Raw genomic sequence first — 14,123 nt, 5'->3', positions numbered from 1 at the left:
CACCAAAAATATCTATGTTATGGTGTGCATTGATGGTTATATTGTTATTTCTCTTTATTGCATTATTACTTGTTTACCAGTATATTAATTTGGGTTATAAAGTTGCAAACAAGTTTAAATATTTTGTAAACTGATTAGACACTAATTCACCCCTCTCTCAGTGTCTTTGGGACTGATCAAGTATCTAACACATTTTGCATCCCAAGGGCACTGGGGAATGTGCCTTGAGAGTTGAGTCATATACTCATAATGCTAAGTCATGCACTCATAACGCTACCTAATGCACCCAAAATGATACCATATGTACCCAAAATGTTGGGGAATGTACTAGAAATGGTAATGTACTTACCAAAAGCATTGCACTGCATTCCAGGGGCACTGAGCTACATTCTGGGAGAGCTAGACTACTTTGAAGGTCCTAGAAAGTCAGTTTTGAGCAATGTGAGTGTCTTTTTGGGTTTTGTGCATTCTCTAGAGGAATGGGTGGTTTGTGTTGATCTTCTCTAAGTTGTCTTTGATGTACTTTTATCTTTCATGATGTCTTTTGTGGTCCGGTGAGAGGGTTTGAGCCTTACTGTCGAGGTGTTTCTTATGTGATGAGTTGCTCTGACAAGAGGGAGAATTCCTTGTTGTTGAGGATTGTTCTTATGACTCCAGTAGGATGTGTTTTTCCTCATTGTTGAGAATTTGGATTCATCCTTGATTTATGTTCATGTTTGGCTCTTTGATTGGTATGCATTGGTGAAGGCTATTGTCATGTATGAGGCCTTATGTATCTGAATTCGTACAACAAGATCTTGATGATGATATGAGCACTATTATATCTCTCATGAGCCTTCATTATTGTGGATATGTTGTTATTTTTATGTATTTTCCACCCTAAGGTATAGGTGCATGCTAGGAGGAGTGGACTTCCAAGTGATTGACCAGGATCATAAGGGTGTAGACAACCAGGTTACCCGAGGGCTAGATCACTGGATATCTCATTGGGAGTTTGACGTTGTAATTAAGTGATAATTTAATATAATAATTATTGGGGTTGGGTACAATAGTTTATCTTAATAAGATAAGAAATGGTTGGTGGCCCCTCTGCCTTTCCCAGTGGTAGTGATTTGGGATAGGATTGGGAAGGCCTTGGCAACCTAGGTAAGCTAATCTCCTTTACCCCATTAAGGTCGAGATGGCTCTATATGTGCATCTAGGATGGTCAAGACCTGTGCCAAGATTCCCATTTGTCACATGTGATGACACTCTCTACCCTACATGTAGGTCCTTGTGCCTTGAGCCTTGTTTCGAATGTGTTGCCTCTGGAGGTTTCATGTTTGGAGGTTTTGAGAATGTATCTTATGTTTTGCATTCTTGCACTTGTTTGTATTGGTCCTTCCTTTGGTTGTTAGGTGTCATCCTAGATCTAGAGTATGAGTAAGATCTTGTGTCATCTCCTAGAATGGGGGGTCATTCCTTATGGATCCACATGGTCAGGTGGTTTGATGGCTTCTTCCATTGGGATGTTCTTTGTTGGATGTTCTTGCATGGATGTGGATATCTTGTATTCTCAGCTATGGATGGATACTTGTAGCAGATTGATGTAAATGATTCTTATGGCATAAGTATGTATTAGATACATGATGTAATGGTAATGTAATGAGAACTATGTTCCCTATTGGAGAAGGATATTGTATTCATATAAATGGTAGTCAACATTTTAGGAGAATAAATGATGTAACATGTGACATTGGTTTATTAATGGAAATGGATTTATGGTTATGCATATAGTCTCATGTAAAGTTGGAAATGTGATAGATCATCTTGATATTAGTTAATAATAATGATTAAAATGTATTAGTGGTTGGGATTAGGAACATTTGGTATTGGTGTTTTAAAATGAACATAAAAGGGGTCGGTTAATGTATGCTTAGTAGATGGATATATCCATGTTATAAAATAGTGAATGATCATGCATGGAAAGAATAAATCATGTTAGAGATAGTATGCAAGTGTGTTATCATGCATATGATTATATGTTATTTCTTATGGTTAGTTTAGGTAATGGCATTGAGATACCCTAGGGAACGCTTAGATATATTGTGATTATTTGTGTTTGTGTTATGTGTTTTCATGACTATATCAAGATGGATAAATGTTATTTAGTTAATGGATGTTTATTGCATACAAATAGTTAATTGTAATGATTGCATTATGGGATTCTTAAAAAAAAAATTCTCTTTCTGCATGTTAGTTAGCATATTTCTTTGGGGTATTTTGGTAGGCATTACAACCATACTGCTTATTTTAGGGTTTTCGACAGTTTTGACCCTTCTAAGTTGGTTTTTCTGATATGTTTGATTTCCAGAGGATTTGATTTGATGTGTTTGAGATTCTTGGGGAATTGTGATATTCATATATGATGCATTTGTATTCATTTGAGCTCTAGCAAGAAGTTTCATACTTGTCCGTTGAGGTTTTTTAGTGTTGCTCCAGCAAGTTCAGTGAATCCTTATTGTTTGAGGATGGACTATTGTTGCACCAGCAAGAGGATATATTGTGCCTCGTTGTAGAGGATTATGTGGTACTTTTGGCATTATTTTTCCCCCTACATATGTGTATTTGTCCTTCTTGAGGCTTTTGATTATCATTGTAATTTGGCATCATTAGCTATATGGCTTGGTTCTTGATGTATAGTTCTTTGTGGATGATATGACTATCATTTATGCTATTGGATTGAATGTTCATGTGATGTTATTGTTATGTTCACCCTGAGGTATTGGTCCATGATTAGGGGGAGTGGGCTCTTGCATGTGTGGGACTAGGGTCATGGGAAATAGACCTCAAGGAAGGGGTCTAGACCAGATGTAAGCACATGGAGTGTTTTCCTTTGTAATTTCAAGTGACAACCTTAATAATTTAATTAGTGGGTTTAGGTGTAGTACCCCTCCTCGATCAGACTCTTTTTGTATCTATGTTTGATTTCAGTTGATTGTTCAGTGGAACATTATTGTATATAGATTCAAACTTTATGTGATGTTATTTCATGCTTTATCTAGATTTGTGGTGTATGCTTTCATGCAGCATCTTAGTGCTTATGATTAATGTTATTTTATGGATCATTATCATGGACTAACAATTTTACTTTATATATGCAATGTGTTATTTATATGTTGCATGTTTGCAAGTGTATGGGATGAGAGGGGATGATTTTGCTTCACTCACTCCAGTGAGATAGGGAACGTCACGATTATCCTTCATCGGTGTGCATGTCATGTCCGTTTATATATATATATTTGTCTATATGCATGTGTGGTTCTTTGGTGCAGGACATTGTAGGTACTAGTATCGGGTAGGTACGGGGCATTGACTCCACCTGGTTTCATAGGTCTGAGCGTGCCTTATTTGTCTGATGGGAGTGGAGGAGATAGTTGTTGGACCCTAGCTTGACCCGCAGTTACACTCATGTGAGTGTTGTCAGTCGAACGTCTTTTTCGTTTGACCGGTATGCGAGTCAGAGTGTTTTAATGCTTTCATCTTGTGAGTCATCATTTGGGCATTCCTCGTTTTGTATGTTTCCATTTATTTGAATAGTCATTTAATTGAGTGATTGATGTTATTTTTGTGTTGGTGTAATTAGTTAATTATTATGCTCTTGAGATTATTGATTTAATCAAATTAATGATTTGCTAGAATTAAATGGCTAAATGACTTATTTTATTGTGTAAAGTTGTATTATTATTATATTATGAAAATAAATAAGTATTTGCCTTGCCATTTAAATGTTAAATGCTTATGTTGAAAGAAAGTATTGTGAAAATAGAAATAAAATAAAAATAAAAGCCTTTCCTTTTACCTTTCCATTGAGTTTTGTATTTTATTTTGTTGGAAAAGAATTGTTTATGGAAAAAAGGTAAATCTGATTGCTTTTACTTTTTAAATAGTTGAATCTGATTAGTTGGAAAAACTTTTAACCTAGAAAGTTTAGGTTGAAATATATTTTTCCCATATATTCTAGGGAGTTCACGGGAAGGAGGCATAATTTTAAAGGAGAGATTTGGAAAACCATTTTGGAGGAGGAGCTAGAGTTGGATTTGGTTTGCAAGATTGGGATCCTTCCATCAATTTGCTTCCCGGTTTGCTTGAAGGTTGGATAATCTCTTCTTGTTTTGCAATTTAATTTTGAATGTTTTAGTGGCTTTTTGTGTGTTGGAAAGATGTAAATCTCTTTGTAAATTCTTGTTGAATGACTGGAATGAAAGAAAGAGTGTCTATTATTGATGATTTTGTTGAATTCATATCAAATGTTTGCATATGGGAAGGAAATGGTTCATTTTTTTGTTTGTTGTTTGTTATTTGTTCTTGAAAATCAAGTTCTTAAATTATCTCTTCTATTTGTTATAGAAAGGAATAGATTAAGTTTTTTGTGTGTTTTCTAGTATCTATTTGCCCAAGATTTGGGGCTTATGTTGGAAAAAATTGGTTATTTGCCTCTTGCAAGATGAAAGGAATTCTTCCTGTGTTATGGAAGTGAAGAAATTTATCAGGATCCTTCTCCTATCTTTTAAATTCTTCTTGTGTTGCCAAATATCCTTATAATTGGGGCTCTTGTGTGTTATTATTCACCATTTACCTTATTGGTAAATATCCTTTCTCATTTTGGATTCTAGCACTATGTGTGTGTGCCTCGTGAAATAACTGGGGATGATTTAAGTTCAGTTTAAATTGTTTAAGAGTAGGAAATTTGTTATTAAATTAGTTAACCTTGCCCACGTGGCAGGATAGTACCACCACGTGGGATGATATTTGCTTGCTACCATGGTAGCAGCACTACCGATCGGTAGTGACTACTATGTGGGTAGTAGCACAACTGATGAGTAGTGTCTGCTATGCAAGTAGTAGCACTACCGGTCAGTAGCAGTACTACCGGTCAGTAGTGCCTGCTACGGGGTGATAGCAGTACTACCAGTCAGTAGTGCCTGCTACTAGCCGGTAGCAGTACTACCAATCAGTAGTGTCTACTATCGGCAGTAGTTCCTTCTACTGGCGGTAGCAGCACTACCGGCAGTAGTGCTACCGCGGGTAGGGCCTTGGCCCACTACATGTCGTTGACCCTCACACGCCTATCAATGTGTCGATGAGTTTAATTTTTATTAATGCGATGAATTTTTAGGTTAGTTTAATGTTAAATTTTAATGGTAATTTATAAGTTAATTTTATAAGTTGATTTTTATATTGATTTAATAGATTTATCTATTGAAAATCAAGGCTTTGGATATTAATTCAAATTGGTAATTTTGGATGTATTTTTGGAAGTTGATTATATGTTTATATACTTCACATTGTTATTTGGTTGAATAATTAATATGGATTTTATTCTATATCGGTGAATTGAATTTGGAAATTAAATAGAAGTGAATGTCATATCTGAATGATACATTAAATAAAGGGTGTTTTTATTTAATTTTCAATCAATGAATTGCAAGTGTTTACGATGTTGTTTTTTCAAAGATTGTCTGAGTGCAAACTTAGTGAATTTAGCTTTCCTTGCAAAAAGTATTATTTTTGGTTATTTCTCGTCCTTGTTTCAGTCGTCCTATTGTGGCATATTTGGTACTTTTTGACCAAGTGATGTATGATGACCTCGTTGTCTTAACCATGTAGTGTCTTTTCCTTATGGTTAACCAAGAGCTAGTATGTCCTTGTTTTGACCACTTGTTTTTGGATAGTGGTGTTATGGTTGTCTGCTTCGCCATAAGGTCCTCGTGGAGTGACCATGTTTGTTTAGTGTCCTTTGAGAGAGTGGCTTTTGAGTGGGGGTTGCACTCGAAGTGGATGGTGAGATAACCCCTCAAAAGTCACTTAATAAATGATAACCTAATAATTTGATTAGGAGATGGGTAGTTTATAGCGTTACATAAGATATTGTACCCCGTGCATGGTTGAGTGCTTGTATAGGCTCAAGTTGTAGCAGGAAGGCCTGGAATGGCAAACTGACCACCTTGTCATCACGAAGGGTTGGTAGGGTCCGCATGAGACTTAGTTGGAGCCGGAGGTTTGGGAAAGGTTACCAGCATAACCCAGGATGGGGGTCAGGACCTATGGAGGCCTACCATGGTAACCATCATAAGCTATACAATGACACTCTCTCTTTAGGGTCACTTGAGTATTGTGATGTTGAGTCACTTGAGTATTGTGATGTCAAGTCACTTGTGTATTGTGATGTTGAGTCACTTGTGTATTGTGATGTTGAGTCACCTAGAATATTGTGGAGTCATATTGTAAAGTCATGGAGTCATATTGTTTTGTCGACCATGTCATGCTTATGCCTACTTGAGTGTCCTCTGCTATCTCCTAGCATGGTGGGGTGACTCCATTTTGGGAATTACATGGTCGGGTGGTAGTGCCACTTCCTATCGCATGTTCTTGTTCGTACCTTCATGCGAGGATTGGCTTTGCAGGTGTTCTTGTGGTTCGTGACTCATGCTTTATCTCATGTTGGAGATTATTGTTCTTTGGAGACCTATGTGGTCAGTTGTATCAATGAATTTATGTAACCTTGTAATTTGGTTAAGTTCTAACTCTAATGTATTGAGAGCCATGTATTGGAAGATCAATGTAATCCTAAGTTTTGGATGTTATTTATCAGCTTTCTATATGATTAGTGTAAATGCTTTATTGAAGAGAAATTATATTGTATCCTTTCAATCTTTCAATGGTGTATCTGTTATTGCATATGGCTTATTATGTTCATGAGTGATGCTCTGCAAAAAGGGAAGGTTAGTCAATGATAACAAAACACAAACAAGAAGAAAAGCCAAGTTGTTAGTGTTAGAAATCATAAACAAAATACTTTCCTACACAAGCATATCAAAAGAGATACCAAAAGCATGATAGAATGTCTAACTAGGAAGGTAAATATGATGAGGCATCTCCAAATGCCTCCTAACATGCTCTTAGTTCCTTCTCCCTTGTTCCTCTCCTCTCCAAGTTCCAAAATAGTGTAGCTCTCAGCAGCTTTTTGCACTATGGATGCTTATGGAGGATTGAGTTTGTAGTATTGTGCTCCAAAATGTGAAATGAAAAGCTAATGCTATGATAATATTAAAATGATTGATTTTAACTAAAATAACAAAGATATTAGTTTGCTATGCTAAATGCTCTCTAAAATGCCTATAGCTTAGATACATACAAGTTTTTAGGATCTGGATTATGAAGGAATGAGCTCTATTTATAGGAAAAATGGAGCAATGGATGGTTGAGATTGAGCAATCTCAACAAGGGTCAGGATTGAATGATTTCAAATCCATGTGAGGGCTTTCAACCCAATCCCAGGATGGCAAGTGTCAATGTGAGATAGGTTGAGAGGAGAGGGAATAAGCATTAAATGCTTGACATGACTTTGGAAGTTAAAGTCAAGGTTGGTTGAATGAATAAACTCTTTTTTCAAAGAATAAAGCTTTTATCCAATGGATAAAATCTTGTGCAAATGTGAAATGGATAAATATGGTCAAAACAATAAATGTTTGGGGGGACAAGTTTGAAATAACCATAAATGGTTATGTAAGAGCCATAAATGGTCTTGGAAGACTTTGGGGGTTAATTTGTTGAACACACAAAGCATTAAATGCTTTTCAAAGACTTTGGAGTCTTTGAGAAGTGACTCCATTTTGCTTAGGAATGTGACAATAATTAGAAGATGGATTAGGCTAATTAGGAAGGGGTTAGAAGAATCTAGAAGGGGATTAGATTTTGCAAGTGGATTTGGTGGGTGAGGGAAAATAGGATTTTATTAAAATAAAAATTCATTTATTTCAATAAATGTGTGCAAGTTGCATTTGTAGGAAAATGCAAGTGGGGGGGGATAATGATTTAAATAAATGTTTTTATTTAATTTATTTAAAAGAGGAATAGGGGGATTTAATTAAATAAATAGATTTTATTTATTTAATTGATTTGAATTCGATTTAATGAATTAATTAAAATAAATTGAATAATTTATTTAATTAATAGGACAATGTTTGGAGATGAATTAATTAAATATTAATTTAATTAACTGGTGGCTAGTGGATTTTTAATCAAATAAATAGCGTTTATTTATTTAATTAGGCTGGACAGATTTGTGTGACTACAATGAGTAATGATGGTTAATTGGATTAATCATAATTGTGGAATTTAACTTTTAGTTTAATTCTTCGTTGGTAACCCTTCAGGAATTTTTGTGTAAGTCTTCCACTTGTGTTATTATAGTGCTATTGTTGTAATTAATGCACTTACTATGTTTTATAGCTTTAAAAAAAAATTATTTCACCTTTAGATGTGGTATTCCTTTGTGGTTCCTGGCAGGGGCATTACATTTGGTATCAGAGCCCATGTTTCAACACTGGGTACTCTGGGTTTGTTGTGAGCCCATTCAACTAGACCTTTTGATTAGGTATTAGTGGTTGTGATTTCCTTGTTTTATCCTTGTCATTGATCTGAACCCTTTTTCTCTTGTGTAGTGTTAGGTCATGGCTAGGAGAACCAAGGGTAGTGGTCATGTTGGTGGCCGCAATAGAGGCAGAGGTGGGGGATAGGGTTGAAGTTCTGACCGCCATAGTCCTTCGCCACCACCCACTCATGCGAGTTTGGATCTGAATCAGTCTGTTCATCAGGATGAATAGCATTTAGGAGAGCAGGTTCCCAAAAGGGAAGAGTTGCATCAGATGTTTCTAGAGGTTCTAACTAGACTAGGCCCCAAACCTGAGGTTGATCAGCCCCTCCATGCTCAGGTTGAGGAGTCACATCAGGAGGTTCTAAAGGAGAGAGAGAGAGAGAGAGAGAGAGAGGACCCACTGGACCAAGATCCAACTACCATGGGTCACATGAGGGACTTGATGAGGTCCAACCCTCCTTTCTTTGATGGTAAAGGTATCGGTCTCAAGGCGGAGACCTGGCTTATTAGTTTAGATCGGTGTTTCATCATGTATCCATATGGTAGAAACACCAAGGTGAGATGCACTATCATGCGTCTCGAGGGTTTTGCATCTATTTGGTGGTGGTTAGAGGAGGAGAGGATCAGTGTGAGAATTAACACCGTATCATGGGAGATATTTTTGGAGAGATTCAGGGCATGATTTCTCTCACCCCAGTGGAGGCAGTCGTGAGCACACGAGTTCTATGCTTTGTGCTAGTTTGGTATGTCAGTAGATCAGTTTGAGCACAGGTTCTATGAGCTCAAATAGTATGTCAGTATTGGAAATGATGACGCGATGCTTATTTAGCACTTCTTGAGGGGTCTAAACGACCGCATCATTGGAGGAGTGAGAGTGTTTGAGCCTACTTCAATAGAGGTAGCCATGGTGAAAGCCAAGCTGGTGGAGCAGAATCTAGGCCATCCATAGGGTGCTCAGTCTGGAGTGCAGATCATGAGTGTACCTTTTAGTGGGTCTAGAGTGAGAGGGAATCAGTCCTAGAATGTTGCACCTTTTAGGGGTCCTCAAGCACCCGCTAAGGGTGGTTAGTAGCAGCAGCCTCTGAGACCAAAGTAGTTTTAGAGCTAGAAGGGTGGCAACTCTCAGTATCGGAAGAGCAATAACTGGCAAAGGAGCAGTTAGAGTTTTCTAGTGCAGTCCTCTCAGAGTGCATCTCAGGCCCCTAGTAGGGGAATTTTTCAATAGTCCAGTGGGTCATTTGGGAGTAGAGGAGCTTGCTTCACCTGTAGACAGTTTGGTCACAATGTCGCTCATCATTCTCACCAGACGGGTAGTTAGAGGCCAGTAGCATCAGAACCAATAGTGGGGGATGCAGGTAGATCCCACAGAGTATTTGCAGTGGTTGATGATCGCCAGGATGAGCATTAGGGTACAGTGATTGAGGTTGCAGGTGTGTTGTGTGGTATTCCTATCTTTGTACTTTTTGACTCCGGTGCTTCAAATTCTTTCATTTCTTCATCCATTGTTGAGCGGTGCGGGCTCGTGTTTGCTAAGCAGGCGGATAGGTAGCAAGTGGAGTTGGCTACTAGTGTGTGTGTGTGTGTTGATGCCTTGTTCCCAGTTGTGAGTTGGACCTAGGAACCTTTGTTACTTCAGTTGACCTTCGAGTCATTCCTTTGGGGTTGTATGGAGTTGTGTTGGGGATGGATTGTCTATCATCTCACAACGCTCGTGTAGATTGTCATTTGAAGATAGTAGAGTGTTTAGATGACCATGGCAGGAAAGTGGGGATCAATGGATTTCAGCAATCGATATCCTTACGTATTATTTTTGTTATGCAACAAAAGCGGTGTATGCGTCAAGGGTGTTAGCTTTTTGCAGTTTCTCTTGAGGATGTGGATGAGGAAGAGAGTTGAGAAATTGCTCTTGATGGTCACCCTATTCATTGAGAGTATGTTGATGTGTTTCCATTGGATATTCCTGGTATGCCTCCGAAGTGAGACATAGACTTTCGCATTGACTTGGTTCCTGGTGCGGAACCTATTTCGAGAGCTCCATATCGGATGACTACTCAGGAGTTGAGTGAGTTGAAGTTTGGTGTAGGAGCACCTAGGACTTAGGATAATTTTCCTTCTTCAATTTTGGCTTGTACTGACCTTAGCCAAGTTATATTTCCATTAAGGACTCTAGGAGGGTCCAATGTGTGTGATTAGAGTCTAGGTTGAGTCAAGTGTATGCCTACTTTAGTGGGTTTCTTTCTAGGTTTGCACTTTGTTGGTTGTTCTTGGTTTGAGTAGTCAATGATGCCTTCTAGATGGTCAAAAGAGGCATAGGTTGGATAAAGTGTGAGATGGGTTCAAAATAGCCTTAGAAATGTTTAGAAATAAGTTAGTAATGATTTGTAATAGGTTGCCTAAGTTAGAAAGGCAAGATGTGAAAAATTGTAAAAGTTGTCATGACAACTTTTCAAGTTGTCATGACAACTTGGTCCTAAAAGAGCTTAGCAGTGGAGTTAGGGTTAAAAAATTTCCCTAATATTCCTCCACACATGAGGAAGACTATTTAAACCCTCTCTTGTATGGATACCAAGGTTGGAATTATTGATTTTTGTGAATGACAATCTGAAACCACTCATTTTCAGACTATTATCACTGTTTTTATCTTATTTTGCATAAAAGAGTGAATACAAATGGATTGAATCCATTGATAAAAACTTGGATGGTTGTTCTTTAGTGTTTTATAGTTCCATTCAATCCATTTCATTCTTTTTAAATAGATTGTATTAGTTCTTTTACTATTTTGTCGTCAAGGAGCCAGTTTTGGCTTATAAATAGTATACCTTTGAAAAATGGTTGCCCCATAAAATCCCACTGTGAAATCATCATGGCCTATTGAGAAATGGTAGGAAACCCAATGTACATTGTAAATATGCAAGGAGGAGTTCTGGAAATGAATTTTTCTATTTTTTCCACCTTGCCCTAGGCGAGTCCTGTTGCAACCCGGCTAGGAAAGACAAGGTGAAAAATGATGAAAGAATGCAGGGGTGAAACCAAAAACCTAACCTAAGAATTTGGTATTGATCACTAGGTCCATACAAAGTTTCAGATGAAAGGATAAGCCTTTAAAAATCCATTAGATGACCTTTTCACCAAGTTGAACAGTCATAGTCCTAGAAGCCTTTAAAACCCTAGTAAAACCTCATTTTTGGGTTAGGGCATTGTACGGACACTTGGGGGTCTAAAACCAACAAAATATCTTTGGGTTAAATGAGTGATTGAAGGATCATAAAACTCTTTGTAGGGTCTTTTGGACCATATGACCAAAAATCCCTAAAAACCTGGATTAGGAGGCCTAATTGGGCTCTTTTCTAGTAGCCCTCTTTTGAGCATTTTCTTGAAATCGGTAAGGAAGATGAGTTTGGAAATAGAAAAAATGGACCTAGTTGACCAAATCCCACATTGAATGAACACCTCCACACCTCTACAAAACACATGATAGCATTGGGGGTGAGAGTGACAAAATGTCAGCTAGAAGGATTGATAACTAGTGTGGAGCATTGAATTGGTAGAGTTCCTAGTGAAGACACTTGTTGAATGTCACCTTAAGGTGGACAAAGCAATAGTCCTAGCAGAGTTTTAGAAAGACTAGGAGGTCTTGAAGCATAGCAAGGCCTAGTGGAGTTGGTGGAGTGAGCAACACCAATAGGAGAAGTGTGAGCAAGCTAGGAGAACCCTACCAAAGTTGCAGGTGGAGGATTGTTGGTCAGGGGGTTCATTCATCCAAGTGTTTCTCCTTGGGGTGTGCCTGTTATCTTCATTAAGAAGAAGGATGGTTCTCTTCAGTTATGCATTGATTACCAATAGCTGAATAAGGTAACCATTAGGAATCAATATCCATTGCCTTGGATAGATGATCTTTTTTATCAGGTAAAGGGAACCAAGGTGTTCTCTAAGATTGATCTAAAATTTAGGTATCATCAGTTACACATTCATGATGCAAACATTCATAGGATGGAATTTCGTACTTGTTATGGTCACTATGAGTTCATAGTGGTGCCATTTGGGTTGACAAACGCGCCTTCAGTTTTCATGAGCCTTATGAATGGGGTTTTTTGCACCTACCTTGATCATTTTGTCCTTGTGTTCTTGGATGACATATTGATTTATTCTAGATCTATGGAAGAGCATGAGTGCCACTTGCAACAGGTATTGCGGTGCTTGAAGGAGAATCGTCTTTTTTCCAACCTAGCAAAGTGTGATTTCTTCCAGTAAGAGGTGAGCTATCTTGGTCATATAGTTTCGGGAGAAGGTGTATCTATGGTGTTGGCATTTTTGATGTTTATGTTGTGATTGTCATTGATGGACACACACTTGTATTGAGATCCCCTTTGTATTTATGAGCTAGAGCTCAATTGGTATGTGTTCCAACTGGTATGTTGTATTCTAGTCTTTAGACTAATGATTTTGCAGAATGTGTTTCCCGGTCTAAAGCAGCATGACGACCCCAAGCAGTTCGTAGATCTCAACCGGTACAAGGGAGAAAAGTGGCACAACACATTCTTACCAGTCTTCATTTTTGCCAAACTGGCAACCGGTATTTTGTATGAACTGGTAATACTCTGTGATGAGTTACCAATCGGAATTTTGTGATGAGTTACCAACCCACCGATTGATTGACGGTGCCGACACACTGACAGTGCTTTTTGTGTCGTGTTACTGAGTATGTCTAGATTCATTGAACCTAGGAAATTGCAATGTAATGCTATTGGATCGACATGAAACCAGATTCCTTTAAAAGGACATCATGTCTAGGGTTTTGTGTAGTTGTTGTTGTTGCTGAAAGGGTTTATGTTGTGGCTAGGGTTTAAGGTGATTGTGGAGTTGTTGTGAGAGTGATCTTATCTGAGAAGATCAAGTTGTAAACAGAAAGAGATAGAGAAGATTGAAGTAATGCTAAAGTGCGTTAGCAGTGAACTATACTGGATCTAATCAAGCAGTTTGTGCTATAAGATAGATCAAACACTTGTTGATTACTCACATCTTTGACAAGTCTGTAGCCCTTAACCGGGTAGGCCTCAAAGCCTTTATAAAATCCTCTAACAAGGTGGTTCACTCCTGTGAATCTAAAATCCTCTAACAAGGTAGTCCTTAATCGGACTTATCTCCTAACAGAGATTGAGATTCCTAACAGGATTTGTTTTGGTGAAGAACATTGTAAGACCTTAACCGGTCTGACCTTAACCGATCTGGTTTCTATTCTGCAGATAGTGACTTGTGAGTTCCATCTCACCGTGGTTTTTCCCATTTGGGTTTCCACGTCAAATATCATGTGTTATGATTGTATTGCTTCTGTGGGTAGATGCTTTATTTGCATTTTGGTTTGCATGTGTGGTAACTGGTCTCTCTGTTAAACTCTATTACCGGTTTATCTTTAGACTATTTAAGTGTTTAAGTACAGAGATTTTTGGCATTCTAAATCACCCCCCCTCTCTTAGTATTCATCATGTGGATCCTTCTAAGATCCAAGTCATTATGGATTGGCCAGTGCTGACCAATGTTTCATAGGTTCGAAGTTTCATGGGTTTGGTTGGATATTACCATTGCTTTGTTCAAAGTTTTTCCCGGATAGGCCACCCGATCACTTTTCTTCAGAGGAAAGGGAAGAAGTTTGTTTGGTCAGAGTAGTATGAGTCAAATTTTCATACCTTGAAGGAACTCCTTGTTC

The sequence above is a fragment of the Cryptomeria japonica genome, chromosome 4 (genome assembly GCF_030272615.1).
Source record: "Cryptomeria japonica chromosome 4, Sugi_1.0, whole genome shotgun sequence".
NCBI classification, from domain to species: domain Eukaryota; kingdom Viridiplantae; phylum Streptophyta; class Pinopsida; order Cupressales; family Cupressaceae; genus Cryptomeria; species Cryptomeria japonica.
The sequence above is the reverse complement of the archived record's forward strand: the minus strand, read 5'-3'. Positions refer to the sequence as shown.